This window comes from Mauremys mutica, chromosome 2 (assembly GCF_020497125.1).
Source record: "Mauremys mutica isolate MM-2020 ecotype Southern chromosome 2, ASM2049712v1, whole genome shotgun sequence".
Lineage (NCBI taxonomy): Eukaryota > Metazoa > Chordata > Testudines > Geoemydidae > Mauremys > Mauremys mutica.
The window spans coordinates 121,922,911-121,941,722 of NC_059073.1; the positions used below are offsets into that span (position 1 = coordinate 121,922,911).

General features: G+C 42.4%; 1 long non-coding RNA gene across 1 annotated transcript in view; it reads left to right on the forward strand.

The window, feature by feature from the left end:
- Positions 1-17,935, forward strand: part of LOC123364042 — a 66,397-nt gene extending 48,462 nt beyond the window's left edge. Inside the window, exons 2-4 of the long non-coding RNA XR_006576976.1 lie at positions 9,621-9,724; positions 10,509-10,632; positions 17,281-17,935. This is a non-coding gene — a long non-coding RNA (uncharacterized LOC123364042). The remainder of the gene's footprint in view (positions 1-9,620; positions 9,725-10,508; positions 10,633-17,280) is intronic.
- The last annotated feature ends 877 nt before the right edge of the window (positions 17,936-18,812 follow it).

Consider the following 18,812-nt stretch of genomic DNA (forward strand, 5'->3'; position numbering starts at 1 on the left):
TCAGTGTCCTGGCTTTTTTCCTGGAGATCTCCCATCCAAATACTGGTGAGTCTCAAGACACTTAGCAAACAATGAGTTTTAACTGTCAGTAGAACACATTGTATCATTTCCTTAAGTAAAGAGGAAGCATTTTCTGTCAGCTTGCACCAGCCATATCCTTTGCAGTGTGTGCCAGTGAGTGGTGAGAGGCGATGGTGATGATAAAAGGGGCCCTGCACACTCTGGGGAGCTCATAGGTCTAGATAAGGTAAATAGTGATTGAAAGGTCACTGAATGCTATTAGTTAATCTCCAGCCAAGGGAAATCACTTCTCCCAGCAACAAATATAGGCTTAGAACAAGGTGCTGTCTCTATCCATGGTGCTTATATGGCCCCCATTGTCTTAACACCTCACAATCTTTAATGCCTTTAGCTCCACAGCTCTCCTGCAAGATAGAGAAGTGCCTGTTCCTGTTTGTACAGTGTAGTATATAAGAAGTGGGTCATCATAATCCTATAAATAGTCTGAACCCTTTAGTGGCTTCACTGGTTTGTCTGTTTTAGAAGCTAGCAGAACCAGGCCAGAGCGGCAGTGTCTTTATGTAGCTAAGCCTTGCATGCTATACATTGCTAGTACATATGGTTATTTGGACCCCATTGTGTATTTCTTCCTGATTAAATTTGTTGTATAACAAGCAAAAGAAACAACACTCAGTTTTGGCAAGATGAAACCCATGGATTAACTTCACATGGCACTGTTACCCTCACACTCCACTTCATGTTTTGGGTTCATGTGCAAATGACAAATCAGTGAAATCTGAAGCATCGCCAGCAAACGCGTGAAAGGTTTGTCAGTTTCACTATGAAATGAAACTTGTCTAAATCAACTTCTTCATGGACTCTCCTCCCACCGATGGGTCCTGGGACTCCCCCTTCTTGGAAAGTTTTCTTCTGTGGCTCATGGTCTCCATGATAGCCTCTCCTCTGATTCCCACCTGGCTCTTTTGAGGAGCAAAGCAGCAAGCAAGCCTATTGTGTCCCCTCTGTCTGGTGAAAGGTTTTCAGGATGACCAGGGTTGAAAACATTATTCTAAGAGATTCTTTCTCTTAATGAACCTTAACATGAAGCAGATTTGCCATGGTTTAGGTTTTGTGCTTTGACAGCCCCTCTCATGGGACGGATTATGACTATGGAGGTGCATGGGAGAGTGGAGAGAGTGCATGCCTTCATGGGGGCCAGCCTGTGGGAAATGGGCTGCTCTGCAGTGCCCCCTTCAGGGCCACATGTGGGATTGCAGGAGATCCCTGCCTTAGTCTGCAAGGTTTGGCCACCTGCTTGGGGCAGGGTATTCTGTGCTGTAAGCTTGGCACCAGCCTCTAAACAATCAAGTAACAAAATAGCAACTCAGGATTCAGCTGTCTGAACAAAGAGGAAAAAAACCCTTCTAAATGCAAGTGCTTGATTGCAACACTTAGGGCAAGGCACTGCCCTGGGTTCTGGGTTAGCCTTGAGCAGCTCCTCCTCTGTCCCAGTCTCACCCAGCTCTGCCCCTGAGCAAAGGTGGCAAGCCTTCTTAAATGGCCTATTAGTTCCTGATTGGTCTGTATTTCCTCCTGACCTTTCTAGGCCTCTGGAGGACCGTCTTGTTGGTCACCTGGTAGGCCTGATAGATCCTATCACACAGTCACAAACCCTCAGAGGAGCTTGGATGTATGGTTTTGGCTCAGGTCCATCCCTAACTTTCGCATTCCCTGTTAAAATGCCAAAAATATTGAGTGACCCCTTACAAATGCCACAATCAATATTTCTTTCCTGGGCTAAAACCTAGAGGTGGGTCAAGAGAAGATTCATCTGTCTAATGCTGAAGACAATCTTGATTGTGCCTAACGGTTTGCTTATACCTGCTGATGAAAATTCTCTGAAACCAAAGGGATTCTGGCCTCTAAGCATGTGGCCTTACAGCACGGATTAATGACATGCTGTGTGAGGTGAACGGGCATGAATAGCAAAAAGGTAGAAGGGAAGAGTCAAAATTGTCAGGGGTTTTTGCTGTAGTGGTATCAGACATAGAGCACCTGCAGCTTTCACTTGTGTTTCACCCACAGCCATTGCCTGTGACTGTTGTCCTTAGGTAGAAATTATTTGAAGTCATGATATGACCCTGGTTAGCCATTTGACCTGCAAACTACTCATGAGAACTAGCTGCAGTATTTACTGTTACGTCTGCATTCCATATACTGGGATGCTGCCCAGCATTTTGCAATGTTATCCACTAAACAGTGGTAAATGGACAGTGGACTGTAGCTGTGCCCAAACTTGAGTTACAAACCTGGGCCCAGATTTGTCAAAAGATTCATGGTTTGTGATTCTTTTGCTGAACTAGGGCAGGATCATACTTTGTTGTGGGACCTGCACACAACGTGGCCATTTCCCTTGGTTTCAGCCTAGAGTCAGTTTGAAATTGATGGTTTCAGCAGAGAAATTTTTGTTGAGGTTTTGGGTTCATTCAAATCTGAAGTGGAGTAAAACTCAAGGGAAATGAACAGATGGCAACTGAAATGGTTTGGCACAAGTCCCTGTGCATGGAAATTGCCAAATGTTGCACAAGTCTAGCATGAAAGATAAAGTTCTCTGCCATTTTCACCACAGAACACTTACTCCATCAATTTGAATACCTTGTTTTGTTTTACCGTTTACTTCTGGGCTTTATTAAACCAAGGAGAGATGGCCACGAGCTGAAAAGCTCAGATCTGAATCCCAGTTTTCCCGAAGTACAGACTGTTTTGGCTCTGGGAGTTTGGTTTAGGTCCCTCTCCAAGGCCAGGTCTACACTACAAACGTATATTGGTATAATGACGTCTCCTCTCAGGGGTGTGAAAAAGCCACACCCCTGAGCAACGTAGTTATACCCACCTAATCCTGTGTAGACAATGTTATGTCAGTGGGAGGGCTTCTCCCACTGACACAGCTACCACCTCTCAGGGAGGTGGATTAAGTATGCCAATGGGAGCAGCGCTCCAGTCAGCATAGTAGCATCTTCACTAAAGCACTGCAGCACTGTATGTGACAACAAGCCCTAACTGAGACTCATTTTATTGCTTTCTTTTTGGCTCGCCCCCTTAGAATGTGAAGGAATCTAAATTTTGCTTTACCAGGCTGAACTATTTACTGTTCTGCTAAGAGGCTAGTTTCCAATGTGGGAAATAAAATAGTTTAGTCCTGAACAATATCTAAGGCCAAGACTTCTTTTCCAGTTCTGTTTTCAGTCTACCTGGCTGGCATGAGCTCCACTCTCCCTCTGTTGATGGAACTCCCGTTACAAGATCTGAGTGAGGGAAAAGAATATTAGCATTGAGATGTGCCATTATTATTATTTAGTGAGCACTGCTAATGTCAAAGATGGAAATAAAGGCTGCCCCAAGGCTTAAAAGACAACACGGATAAGACAAGATATACTGGGGGAAGAGGAAGCTATTAACTTAGAATTTTTTTCTTTGGCAGTTTCATACTCTGCCCTCCTTAGAAGTGTGTGGGGTGGCGCACACATTTGATCAGCCTGGCTTAGGGTTTGTGGCCATGTGGATCTAAGAGAAAAATGTTGCCCCAAGATGTAGCGTAGAGAGATAAGGCAGAAAGATGGGCTCCAAGCCACAAAGTTCAGAACCTGATCCAGTGACAGGTCTGGATATGAATTACAGAGTTTGGTGGTGCTGGGGTTGGGTCTGAAGTTTTGGTTTGGGCTCATCTCTAATAAAGAACACAAGAGAGTTCCAGCAGGAATAATGAGGTGAACACACTTAATGGTATGGTAAACTGCATCCATCAAATTCTAGCTGCAATATTCCCCCATCATAGAAATACAAAGATAAAACCATGAATTGCACTAATTCCGGGTAAACAAAAGATGTCACTGTCAGACACAGGAAAAAAAAGACAGATTGATTTAATAAACCATCACACTGAAACTGTTCACACGGATATGTCATCACGATACATTAACAATTATTTTTACTTTCTTTGTTTATACAATGGGAAATCACTGAAGAGGCTTATGTGTGAAAAACCGTAATTCTTACTTGTGAAGCTCCTTAGTTTCTTTCAAGTGTTATAGTAATGCTTCCAAGTTCCTGTAAATGCCTCCACACTTAATACTCAGTCTGGAATGTGAAACCACTACTGTTGACCCTAAAAAAGATGCAGAGTGAATCACTACACCAACATGAAAGAAGAAGAATGCAGAGAATAGAAAGTACGTGAATTGTGAAGACAGAGCGCAGGGGAGGTGGCAAGACAACAGGGGAAGTTTACAAGTGTACACAGTGCTAGACATCGAAGGAAAAAAAACAGCCGGGGAAATGATTTAAAAACCTCTGGCACAATGTGAGGCCTAATCCTCATGTTTTCTTAGATGTCAGTCAGAACTCCCATTGACTCCCATGGGGTTGGATCGGCTCGGATCTGTATTTTATGTTCAGGACCAGTGCTTTCCTCTTAAATTCTGAGCATCTTTAGAAAGCTATATCTATATTGCGTGTTTAACCCCACTTCTATAGTCATTTCAAATGTCACGCTCTTCCCTTCAGTGCTGAGTCACCTTATACAACACATCATGGGCTAATTCTTGAAGTCCTTACTCAGGACCGAATTCTCCTCTTACAGCTATCTGGGGGTAACTCTACCATGGTGTAAGGTTGTAAACTTCCCCTATTCTCTTGCCATCTCCCCTGTGTTCTGCCTTCACAAATTGCATACTTTCTGTTCTCCGCATTCTTCTTTAGTGGAGTTTCTATGAATTTACAGCAGTGTAGCAAAGCAGAATTTGGTTCTCGGGTTTTACTCAGATAAAACGATTGACCTGGACCATCTCCCCAAGATCAGTACTTGGATGTCACCTCCCTTTTACCCCTTTCCTCCCACTTCTTCATTGGCATTTTCAGTTGACACCATAACCCCTGTCCATAGAATTTTTGAAAGGTTCAGGAACTGTGTGAGAACCAGGTACAGTGAGGGGGTGGATTAGGGGAGGAGACTCATAGTCCCTCCACCAGCCCCTTGGGGAATCTGCTGAGAGGTTAACAGCCGGAGGCTGCATTTATTCTCTGTGAGTCCCCTCTGCTATGGGGAACTCCCCCTTTAGGGGGAAGTCCAGCTTCAGCCACAGGTGGGGGAGTCCCTGGCGTTTGGAGCTGGGGGAAAAAGAGGGAATAGGGGGACCCTGAAGCTGCCGCAGAAGAACAATGGCCTCTGTACAGATGATGTCTAGTGGATCCCCCTACATTTGCCTGGATCTCAGGGGATCTGCAGACTTGGGAGCTGATCCTGTTGCCTGTTCTGTGGCAGGGCAAACTGTCCCCAATGGGAAAAGTCAGAGTTTTCTTTCCCTCAGGCCCTTCCACAGGAAGAACAATCTGGCTTGTGGAAACCAATGGAAATTTTGCCTGAGTAAGCAGTCTCAGGATCTTTTGGAGGGGATTTTTATCCATGTCTCTGTATAACAAATGGGCACAAGGTACATTTATAAGATATTAATCAGCTGCTGGTCAATATTTTCATTTTCTAATAACCTTAGAACGTGTGGCCACAGGGCTGCTTCCTTTGACTAGACTGTAAACAAATACATCTCAAGCATCCCGTCGGGGCAGGTGCTGGCAGTGCTGCTCAATGGTTAGAACCAGGCTGAGGGCACCAGCAACCAGAGCCGAGGGCCAGATCAGAAACCAGAGTTAGGGGTCAGAGCTGGAGTCAGGAAGGGAACGCTGAGCCGGAGCAAGACAAGAGTACGGCAGGGCAAGAGCGACTGGAGCTGCAAGCAGAAATGTGGAGCCCTGTGGCCAATGATGAGCTGCTGCTGAGCTTAAAAGCAGGCCGGCCGGCTCTTCAGTCAATTGGGTGGGCTGGCTCCAACCACAACCCAGCTGAGCTCATTCATTGGCCTGGAGGTTAGCCTGGTTAGTTTTCAGGCTCAGCTGAAGGTGCTCAATCCTGGCACATCCTAACTGGCTAAAGAAATAGCCACACAACAGTTTTTTCAGTCATCCACCAACACACCTGCCCCAACTAGAAGTAATACAGTATGTAGCCCTTACTCTTTTCTATGTCCTGCATACTGAAATGTAAGGCATTCCCATTTCTGTCTGCTAAGGGGCACAGTTGTCAGGGCACTCAGCATGGAGCTCTTACGGAGTGAGCTGCATGCTCTGTCTTCTGTCCTGGGAATTCTGTATTTGCTCTGCCTGCCTGCTGGCTTCTTCAGTCTAAAATAAGTCGTCCAGACTGAAAGGATATGATTTACTCTTTGTGCATGGAAAATAGAATAGCCCTGGTTCTCATTTGTGCTGAGGCCTTTTACAATGCTTTGCCAGTGTGAAAGAGACTTGAAATGGACATACATTACATTTGTATCCACGTTGTGGACGCTTCATGTTGCCAGAGTTGTATAAAGGGGTATTACTGTGAATGAGAATGAGGCCCAAAATATATGATATGGTGGTGGTGTTAGTTGCTTAAGAGTTATATGGATACCTTTATACTCTCCAAATATTACTAGTCTTCTACATGAACATTTCACACTGTGTGAGAAAACCAATTCTTTTTTTTTTAAAATGTGTGATTCTCCTGAGTATCAGGCCGTGTCTACACTACAGCTGCTACAGCTACATTGATGGAAGCGTTTTTCTCTCACTGTAGTTATTCCACCTCTCCAAGAGGAGGTAGCTAGGCTGATGGAAGAATTCTTCTGTCGACTTAACCACATCTACACTAGGATCTCAGGGCATGAAATTTTTCACAGCCCTGAGCAAAGTAATCTAATTTTTAAGTGTAGACCGCATCTCAAAGAAAGTTACTAGTACTGCTAGCTGTGCACTATATAATTCTATTAGTACTATTAATAATTATTTGTATTAACAGAGCACTTAGGAGCCCCAGTCAAGGGTCCTGGACCCCACTGTGCTTGGTACTGTACAATTATAGAGCAAAAAGACAGCTCATGCCTGACAGACCTTACGATGGTAGTATAAGGCAAGAGACAACAAATGAATACAGACAGATGGGGAAGCACAAGGAAACACTGAGACAATATTGGTCAGCATGATAGGCCGTGATTTCAGCATACGGGAAGCCTAATCCTTGTCAAGTTTTTATAGGAATTATGGCAAAGGAGAGTTTTAAGGAGGGATTTGAAGGAGGCTCATGCATTTGTTTTGCAGATATTTATGAGGGGCTCCTCCCAAGTGTGAGGGGCAGCCTCGGAGAAAACAAAGATGCTTGTCTGAAAATTTAACGAGTGGGAGATAGAAGCTGGAGTCACGGACTGATCAGAGCTGGGGGTTGACATTTCAATAGTGAATGAGAGATTACAAGTAGGTGGGGGGCGGGAGGGGACAGGAAGCGAAGGACCTTGAAAGTGAAGACAAGTGGCTTATTTTTCATGTGACCAAGAAGGGAGAGCCAGCAGAAGGATTCAAAGGAGGGGTGACCTGGGAAAAGCAACAGGCTAGGAAATGATCTTTGCAGCAGCATTCTGAATAGATATGAATCAGGGCAAGATTGCATTGGTCAAGGACAGAAATAAGGATGTTGCCGTAGTTGAATCGTGAGATGCTGAGAGCCGGGATGAGCATTTTAGCTGTGTGGATGATAGGAAAAGCCAGAGATGTTCTACTGAAAGAAACTGCAAGATCTAGATGCAGCTTGAGTGTGAGGACCTAGAGAGAAATCTGAGCCAAAGATAATGCCCAGGTTGTGCACCTTAGTGACAGGCAGGGTGGTGGTGTTGTCCATGGTGATCGAGAAAGAAGGTAGCAGGGAAGGTTTGGGGGGAATAATTAAGATCTGTTTTTTAGCCATGTTGAGCTTAAACTGATGGTTAGACATCTATAAGGAGACATCAGAGGGACGGGCTAGAACTGAGTAGGAACCAGATGGATTTTCCCATGAAACAGACTATTATATTGATTTTTTTTTCCATTCTGAAATGGAACAAAACGAAAAAACAAACAAATGCAAACTGAAAATTTCCCACAAAACAAACTTCCACAAAAATACTAGTTTTGGGTCAATTTCAACGTCTTGTTTAGATAAAATTGAAGCATTCCATTTTGATTTCAACCTTCAACAATGTGGTTTATATAAAAACAATTAATTTTGTTTCAAAAATAAACAATCAAAATGCTTTGTTCTGAAAATGTTGTCGGGAACATTTTCACATTTTCAAAAATGCTTCACTTCAGGGTGGCGGGTTCTAAATGAAACGTCATTTAAAGAGACCCATTTTTCTGAACGTTCTGATTTTAAAATTGGCATTTTCCATCAAAAACCCCAGTTTCAACCAAAAAATTCCAACCAGCTTTAAGACAGGTGAAATTGTAGTTTGGACAGAAGGAGACAGATAGATCTGACAGTCATCAGCATGGAGATGGTAGCTGAATTTGTGTTTGTGGATGAGAGTAGCCAAAGGTAAGGTGTAGAGGGAGAAGGGAAGGGGACAAAGGACAGAGCCCAGAGCCCTGTGGAACCCCCACAGAAAGCTGAAGGAAGACTGAAAAATATCCTTCGAAGGACATGCTGAAGGAGCAATTAAAGAGGTAAGAGGAGAGGACAGAGTTACAGAAGCCAAGGGAGGGCGAGATTTCAAGAAGACCATGGCCAACTGTGTCAAGTGGATGGGTTAGAGGAGGAAAGTGGATAAGAAATTCTTGTGTCTGTGAAAGGGGACGAGGAGAGAGTTCTAGGAGGGGAAAGGGGAAGAGAAGGCAAGCTGAGGGGAAGGTCATTGTATTTTATCAATTTTATCTTGGGAGAAATTGGCAAGATCTATTATTATTTATCATTCATTATGAGGCAGTGCCTAGAAGCCTCAGCCAGGCTGAGTCAGGATTGAGCACTTCCAGATGAGCCTGAGGACTAACCAAGCCAGCCTCCAGGCTGATTAATGAGCTCAGCTGGGTTTAGGGTGACCAGATGTCCCGATATTAGGGGCTTTGTCTTACATGGACAACTGTCCCTCTGCCCCTGAAAAAAAACGTGTCCTGATTTTTTCACACTTGCTATCTGGTCACCCTAGCAGGGTTGTGGTAGGATTGGCTGAAGGCAGTCAAAGAGGCCTGATTTTCAGCTCAGTAGCAGCAGCTGGTTGCCTGCTGCTCAACATTTCTGCTTTGCCCTGTCTTGTTCCTGTCCTTCTCCAGTCCCATGTTCCTTCCTGGTTCCTGCTCTAGCACCTGACTCCAGCTCTGGTTCCTGGCTCAGGGTCAAACTTCTGCTTCCAGTTCCTGACACTGGCTCTGACTCTTGGCTCTGCTTCCTGACCCCGGCTCTGGTTTCTGATTTCCAACTTCAGCTCCGATTCTTGGTTCCCAGCTCCGCTTCCTGGCCCCCTGAGCCCAGTTCTAACCATTGAGCTGGACTGTTGGCCACCACCCAGACAGGTTGAAGCCCCATTGTACTAGGCACTGTATAAAGTAAATGGCACTCTCTGCCCCCAAAGAACTTACAGCCTAAAGTTGAGCTAGTTTTGTATTTGGAGTTGTGTGTGCAGTCACTTCATCTTTTGATATGTTCGCATTCTGTCAGATTATTCATTTCCATAGGTACCGCTCCTCAAAATGCACCAAAATTAATGAAAACAATATTTTGATAGAAAATGGACTTGAACCTGCTCCACTGATGTCCAAGGCGAAAGCTCCACTGATTTCAGACCCTACCTCCCAACATCTTATCTTCTTTACGTGCCATTGACCTCAGGTGAGAATGAGTTGTGTATCAGTTTCAGCTTAAAATTTCATTTCACTTCTATAATGTCATGTTTTGGTGATTAAAGCTTAATGGTTTCATGCAAGAAATATCATTAAAATAGTCCGACATGTGTAGTTTGCTTTCTCTCCACCTTTCATTTTCAGTCAGCACACCAAGGAGTCCAATGACATCACAACATGGAAAAGAAACTACCCTGTTACATAAAAAGCATTTCTGCAGACTAATTGGAATGAACACTCCTCTTACACAGAAATATTGAAAGGCATCTTTCATTTTATCTTGTTAATACAAAATCAGGAAGTTGCTCTTGCTATGCATGTAATTCCCTTCAGTCTGGACAATTGAGGTCCTGATCTTACACTCGTTATTTAGGTACAGCTATCATTAAAGTAAGTGAGAGCTTTGCCTGAATAGGGACTGTATCATCCAACTCTATAGAACTAATATTAGGATTGAAAAGTAAATGGAGGGATCAGATTTATAAAACTAAATTTGGAGGCACTTGAAATGTTGCAAGTGGACATGACCCAAAACAATATATTTCAAGTTGAATATGGAAATCACACAAAAATCAGCAAAATCTTTCATAGTGGACCAGAGGGTGAGAAAAGGTTTGGGAAGTTCCACCAAAACCATTTTTTCTGAGGTTTGGTTAAACCCAAACTTGAATTTCCCCCACCCACTCATTTAACACCTGATATTCAAAAGTATTCACAGAAGAAAGTATATGGAAGACTTTAGTTTCAGCTGAATTTCTTATCCTTACTTGCAGGATCAAAAGTGAATCACAAAAGCTAATCTCAGCCGTCTCTCAGGAACTGGGAATCTCATCTGGAGGCTGCAATGTAACAGGAAATGCATATCACACAAGACCACATTGAATATCTTTTTAAAAGGTCAGTGAGTAAAGACTGTTGGTACATTTTTTAAATTGCACACACACAACTTGCATTCATTATGTTATTTTTAAAAAAATGGACGAGGTGCAAAATTCTGCTTTCAATTACTCCACGGTAACTATCATACTCAGAGAAATTATTCAAGCGGCATCAGGGGAGAAAAGCACTATAGTTTTAGTTTGTTTGTATTTTATTGTTATTATTTGTATTACAATGATGCAATCTTCTACCATCAGCAACAGAGTTGAAATAGACCCGCCTGAAGGGAATTAAACACAAAGCAAGAGCAGCTTCCTTATTGCCTTTATAATATTTCTGTGCAAGAGGATCTCTCATTCCAGTTAGTCTGCTGAAATGCTTTTTATTTAACAGGATAGTTTCTTTTCCATGTTGTGACGTCACTGGGCTCCATGTGGTGCTGACTGAAAGTGAGAGGAGGGGCATGTCTGCAGTACAGCCTTAAGTCACCCTACGTTAGGCCAATTTACTGCAGTAGATGATGTCCATACGACCCTCCTTCTGTTGGTGGTGCATGTCCTCAGCAGGAGTGCTTCCACCGACCCGACTGAAAGAGAGCCGATTTGGGGGCTGACAGGCTCTCAACTCTGCACTGCTCCCAGCCTGGAGCCCAGCTGCCCCCTAGTGCTCTTGGCTCCCCACTCTCAGCAGGGAGCACGGAGGCAGCTGCCTGGGCTTCTCGCCTCTCCACTCCCAGCTGGGGAGGGAAGGGGCCAGCCGCCTGGGCTTCTCAGTTCCCTGAGCAGGGAGCCTCCAGGCAGCAGCCCAGCTGGGAGTGCAGAGCCGGGGACAAGACAGCCAACAGCAAATGTAAGTAATGAAGTGTCTACACAGACACTTTGTCGCCCTAACTACATCAACATAAGCGCTATGCCTCTTGTGGAGGTGGTGTTATGATGTCAGGGTAGTAGGGCACTTACATTGGCACCAGAAGGCTGTAGTGTAGACACTAATATAATTAGGTCAATGTAAGCTGCCTTATGTCGATCTAACTGAGATGATGCCTAGAGGTGCCCACCAAGAGTGAGGCCCCATTGTTCTTTACAAACACATACTAAAAGCCACTCCCGGATCCAAAGATTTTACAATCTACACAGACAGACAAAGGGAGGAGGAAATGAAGTAGTAGTATTCCCATTTTTTAGATGGGAAACCGAGGCCCAGAGTGATTACATGACTTCCCCCAGGTCACAGAGTCTATGCAAAGGTGTGAATTAAACCCAGATCTCCTGAATCCCAGATCCAGTGGCTTAACCACAAGACCATCTTTCTCTCATTAAAAAAAAAATATATATGAAAATACAGATTGATAGAAAAAGTACTAACATCAAGGGAGCCATCTTCATTTGTAGCCTACCTAGATTAAAGATATTTTTTTAAATTTAATATTTTCAACTAACTTGAAGTGTCAGTTGTTTTAGCAAGATGTAAAAGAATATATAGTAAATATTATACCTTTTTACAATGGAAAGTAGAGAATTAATGATAGTATAGAACAGGGGTTCTCAAACTGGGAGTCAGGACCCCTCAGGGGGTCACGAGGTTCTTACATGGAGGGGGTCGTGAGCTGTCAGCCTCCACCCTGAGCCCTGCTTCGCCTCCAGCATTTCTAATGGTGTTAAGTATATAAAAAAGTGTTTTTAATTTACAAAGGGGGGTCACACTCAGAGACTTTCTATGTGAAACGGGTCACCAGTACAAAAGTTTGAGAATGACTGGTATATAATATCAAAGGCTGCAGAAAGATCGCAGAGAGTAAAGATGCATAAGTAGCAGAGATGGTCCCAAATAAAAAGCTTGTATCTTTGGATCTCAAACTTGGATGAGAGTTTTAGCTCTATAGACTGAGAGGAAAGGAACGATGGGTCTTAGAGATGATGTATAAGAATTAGACATGGCCTGGATATGTAAGTCTAGAGAGATAAATAAGTGAAAGATGACACCTAGATTATGAGTCTGAGTGGAAGATAATGGTGACATCCATGGTACGTGAGATAGTGGGGAAGACAGGAGGGGGAAAGATGAAGAGCTTAGTTTTAGTTGTGTTGACCTTAAGTTGTTGGCTGGACAACCAGAAAGACCAGCCACAATTTTAGTTTGGATGGAAGGAGAAAGGTCCAGAGTAGAGTCAGATCTGTGAGTGGTCAATGTAGACATGATATCTGAAGCTGTTGTCAAACAAGATCACCCAGTTATAAGTAAGGTTGCGATTCTGTCACAGAGGTCACGGATTCTCTGACTTTCCGCGACCTCTGTGACTTCCGCAACTGCAGTGGCTGGTGTGGCTGACCCCAAGGCCGTCCTGCCAGCCGCATCAGCCATTGCTGGTGTGACCCCGAGGCCAGCCACACTGGCTACTGCTTGGGTGGCCATGGGCAGCTGGCCCCAGGGGGTGCCCGAGCATTGGTGGCCCTGGAGGCCAGCAGGAGAGTGGTCCCAGGGGGCCTTGGAGCAGCAGCTGCTGGGTGCAGTCAGTCCCCACCGCTGGAGCAGGGGGCCCCCAAAGCAGTGGGCTCTAGGAGCAGAAAGCATGATGATTCCTCAAACAAAATCTCTGAAGGAATGATTAGAGATGTAGGAGGAAAACCAGGTGAAAGTGGGGTGTCAAAAGCTGAGGAAGGACAAGATTTCAAGAAGAATATAGTCAGTATTATCAGTCAGCCAACATGTAGAGGAGAAGTTTGTGCAGGCCTTGAAATTTGGCATAGCAAATTTTGAGACTTTGAAAAAGAAGTACTTGTGCGTTCTAGAAACAGGGAAAACAAATTAGCCCTATTTAAGTTTTGTTTATTTAAATAGCTACTTCTAGTTTAATGTGGCTCTCTCATAGATATCACCCATTCCTATGGCTGAACTGCCCCTTTCTCTTACATGGATTCTTAACTCTGCACATGTGAAATGTTTGGGATCAGATCCACATCGGGATGACTGAAACTTGCTGGTAAATTTCAGAAGCACAATTAGAAATGAGGATTGTTTTTAAGAGTGAAACTTAGACGTTTCTAACTTAGCCCTGAGTATATTTTGATAGATGCTCTCCTCAGCATTCTGTTTTGTGGATGGTCTTAGGTTTAAAAAATATAGGACAGAATTTTCAGACGTGTTCAGCATTGGCCTTCAACAACTTCTCCTATTGAAGTTAACGGTAAAATGCCAAGTGACTTTAATACAAGCAGAATTAGGCCAATACAGTGTGGTTTTGAAAATCCCACTCAGAGATGATTAATGACACTGCACAGAATATTAGCTGAGATGGAAAAATGTCTAAAATTAATATATTCTAAGATTAGGGGTTACATTTTACAGTCTAGAAATGTGTTTTTGGGGTAGGGGCCAGATCAGCTCAACTTTTTTACATGCATACCACTCCTGCAATGACTCCTATACAACAGGGTAGCAGCACTCAGCCAAAAAGCTACCACATCATTAAACGAAATTTTGAAAAGCTGCAAATGATTGAAACAATATTCAGAATACCAACAACCGTATGTAACAAGTTTATTGCCAAGTAACACCTGAAATATTCATTAAACTGCTAATAATGGTTACAATATGAGCACTTTGACCTAGGGAGAGATCTGGCATTCCAGGTCGGCCATCATTTTCCAGAAGTCTGATTCTGTTGACTTTGCTGACACCCATATGTCTGTCTCCATTTGTGTTTTTATTTGAAGTAACAATTTTCTCTTGTCAACCATCAAATTAATGACATGATAGGTCATCACCTGATGCTTCACTCCATCCCGAGAAAAGAGTTGTATGCATACCTAAGTAGAACCACAAGCTGGTTAAAGTGTGGCTCTACTCTGTAAAGCCACCATGGAAGAACAGCACCTTCTTACTCTACAGCAGCAGTCCTGCATGTGGTTAGAGTTGGCTGCTCACTTTGGTGCCCAAAGTACATTTTTTCCTGCTTTTTACTCCCGTGAGTCCTCTGGAGCCATATACAGCTAAGGGAAAATGAATTGGATTCCATTCCATCTGGTGCATCAGCAGCAGAGCTGTTGGCTAAATTCCTGTCCATTTTACATGCTCAAACTCATTGAAGACAATGAGACTATATAGGCATCAGACTGAATCTGAATCCTTCTTGTACTGTCAGACATCACTTTAGGGCACAAACACGCCTGTTTACCATGCTGTTTCCTGGAATGGCTACCTTGATCTGTTTCTAGCATTTAATTTTTTAATTTTTTTTTTTTAACATGGATAGTTTGTTGGCGTATTGCCCTCCCTCAACCTGGAGACCCAGTGGACTGTTTCTTGTCTGGACCCTACCCTTTGACCCGTCTGGCTTGTGTGGCCCTACCCAGAGTTAAAGCTCTTGCTAGCATACCTCTCAGAGTCCTTGGAACACACAATCCTTCCCACCACATCAAGGTGCCCAGGGAAGGCTAGGCATCAGCAGAAGGCATAATTTGGTTTGCAGACACTTTATTACAGATTAGGATGTGCGAGAAGGAAAGATTCTATCTTGATTCTTAAACCCCTGGCTGACTTTATATCACTGGCAGTTATAAAAACCATCGTCTTTGGAAGCTGAGCACATTTATTATGCAAACCACTGCGAGATGGCAAACATGATATTTCACTGCCACTGCTATTGAATCATTTTTCAGAATACAGCTGCACTTTAAATGCTGAATCTTATCTAATCTCTAAAATCTAACACTGCCCTAGGGGACCACACAATGGAGTAGGTGTTAATGTATGAAAAGATATTTATTTTGGGTCAAGGGGGTGCATGTGAGATATACCTGGAATTAATTCTCAAGGCCTAACCCTCCTAAATATAACCATGGTGTCTGAAAGGAAAGCATTGGTGAGTAGAATTGGAAAATTTGGATAAAAACAAAGTTTTCATGGAAAAATTTCAGTTTTTTGTCAGGAAGACCAGACACATTAGTTTTACCGTGAGGTAAATGCACTGTTAACCCCTGGAGGAGGAATAGGGCTCTTTAACTCACTGTGGTGCCTGGTCTTTATTACCTTAGGATAGCTCATGCATATTAGTTACCCTGAGTTAAAAAATGCACCTTTTTTAACACTGAAGACAGGGCCCCTGTTAGCAAATGGATGATTCAATATACGCTGAGGTATTCCACGATATGCAATTTCATAAAATGAAACAGAATTCCTAACTTTTACACAGAAAAATTTCCCAAACTCTTCAGAATCCAAACTTTGACTTCATTGGAAGAGAGTGCATGCACCTACAGACAGAATTTGATTCAGAGACAGCTATTTGTGCTGCTGATAGGTCTCATCCTGCTTCAGAGAGATGACTTGTCATATTGCTCAGGTTGAAGTAGGTCAGTAGACAGTGGTTTTGTGAACTGGTACTTTTCAAGCTCTCTGTTTAAAATCTTGACACTTACTTTGGTACCTAAATAGGAGCTGGGTTCTTTTGAAAATCTGTCCTCTTGTAGCTGTCACTGGAGTGGAATACCCTGTATATAACTTGAAATTGGGCTCACTATATATGGGCTTCTGTATTTCTGGTAAACTGGCAGTGGGAAGGCAAGAGTGTTTTTTAAAGGCTGTTGCTTGTCTTCCGCATACACAAAAAGAATGTTCTAAAAAAAATAAGAGCTTTGAACATTTATGACCTTGGATATTGACTCCTAATCTACAGAGCATTGGACTGGCATGAAAATGTAACATCCCTTGTATTAAAAAGAAAGGACTGTAATATTCTACAGTTGTAATCCAAAACATTGCAGTAACACTACTATAAGCTGCAGTGTTTTGGAACATAACTGTAGAATACGGTCGTACATTTAGTACATTTTTTTTAAATATAAGAGATGACACTTTAAAAGCACTGATGCAACTTTTCAGTTCTTGTTTAAACGCACTCTTGTCTCTCAATTTTGAAGCACTATCACTCAGCTCTGGTTTTGCTTCCTTACATCAACTTGCTTTCAGCTGAGCTTTTGTTTTTCAAAGTCTGAGAAACACACCTGTTTAAACAATGATGAAAATATGAAGGAACTTTTGAAAATGGCTCAGTATCTATTATTTCATAACTGAAACTAAGTCAGGTTTGTTTTGTATTTTAGCATGATACTGCAAGCCACACAGGAAACCTACCTTCATTTCTATAGTGACTTATTCTAGAATATTTGGTCAGATATTATCAACTATATTAAATAGTAAAATTACTCAGTGCTGGCACCACTCCTAAATATAAATCCATTTATATGTATTATAGCTATTCAGATATTAGATTAAGATGAGTTTCATTTTCTGCCAGACAGTGACAAATAAAGTAACCATCAAAGCAGGTAAAATAATAATAAGAAAAAACAATATTGTGACATTTCCTCACATGTCTGCTTTCTTTATTTACAGAAAGATTAGGTCAAGTGATTCTTTTGCTACGATTGTTCTTCTTGGGCCCCATCCTGTTCCTACTGAAATCACACAAAACAAAACTTGCTAAACGTAACAGGGCCAGATCCTCAACAGGGCCAAATCCATGTAGCTCTGTTGACTTCAGTGGAGCTACACTGATTCATACCAGTTGGGAATCTGGCCCAAGAGTTTGCACTTTCGTCTCAGGGAAAGGCTTAGGAGCATTTTAAGAGTGATACTATGCTGTGTCTTTTCTGGTGCACCACACAGCTCAGCTGGACTATCAAAACACAAATTCAGTCAAGACATTCCAAGAAGTTCAGTTTCAGTCAAGTTTCCAAGAAGTGGGGAAGTTGTACTTGCTGGTCTAACTTATTTTAGCTGTTTCCCAGTTCACCATTTGGCTCTACTGAATGGAAGTAGACCACATCTGACTGACTGTAACTTTCCCTTAGTCGTACAAACCTTGTAGATTGCATCAGCATTTCTAAAATCTAAACAAATAAGCAGAAACAGAGAAAAGGACAACCAGATATATTTACAGTATGAAAACAGAATGATCTGACCCGTTTAGAGCTCTCTCCTCTTCAGAGCCCACCATGCAGAGTATTTTCACATGCTAATATGCAGTGAGGTGAAGAAAGCCAAGCAATTGAAAGGAACGTGCGGTGAGACTGTCTCCTGTGTCTTGCTACCCAGCAGTTTGCAGTGTCTTCAAGAAAAACATCTATGGTGCATACCTGGTGAAAACAATGTGCTAACCTCATGGACCTAGTCACAGCTTCTTTTAAGATCTGATTCAAAGACTCCTACTGGATTCAATGAACTTCAGATCATGCGCCTGATGGTTCTGTGCTGATGGGATGCCTGCTACTCGCCAAGCTTCAAAGTAATTTTTTAAATGGTAATTTCAGAAATTGAGCTCTGCCCACTCCAAAAGGTTCTTGCACAGGTGTAAACTGAGAGCAGAAAATGGCCTATTATAACAGTATTTTTCCTCTAGAGTCCTTGTATACAATGAACACCAACAGAAACAAATAAATGTTTAGCTTATGAGCAGGAGTGAATTTTGGTATTTCACTCCCACTCAACAATGGGTTATTTATAGTAACTAATCATATACACACACCTTGCAATATGCTTTTTTAATGTTATCTCCATTGAAAATGTTTAATATTTTGCAAAACCTAGAGTTCCAGAATCCAGTATTTGATTATATTTGAAGATTCTTAATTGATAGAAAATGTGTTACTATTTTTGTAACACTTTGATATCTAATTATGAAAGATAAACCGAATTGTTGACAGGACCAGATACTTTCTTACATATACAGCAAACGTGAAGATGGCAGACAGATCAGGTAAGAGGATAAAGTAAAGTCAAGGCAGTACAAGTCATTGGTTAGAGTTCACTGCTCTAACAGCAATGATCTATTTTTAACATATTCTCTCCACTTGTGCCCACCCCCGCCAAAAACGGCATTTTAAAAATGGAATAAAATCAGAATTGTTACGGCCTTTTATTTTTAAGTACTGTTTTTCCACATATTTTAACCAAGTAATTTACAATAGTCAAATAAACCAAGTAGCTGCAACCCATCAGCCATTCCTGTTGAGTTTTCAGATAGATTTTTTTTTTAATTGCTTTAGGTACATGTAAACACAGGTTGCTGAATTATAGCTTTACAGATATGAGAGTGCAGTTAGTTGATGCATGGTTGCTATGGCAGCTAACCTACATCTAGATTATCTTGTACATTTCTCCAGAAAGCTTTACAAGTCTGAGCTATTTTTTAACTTTAC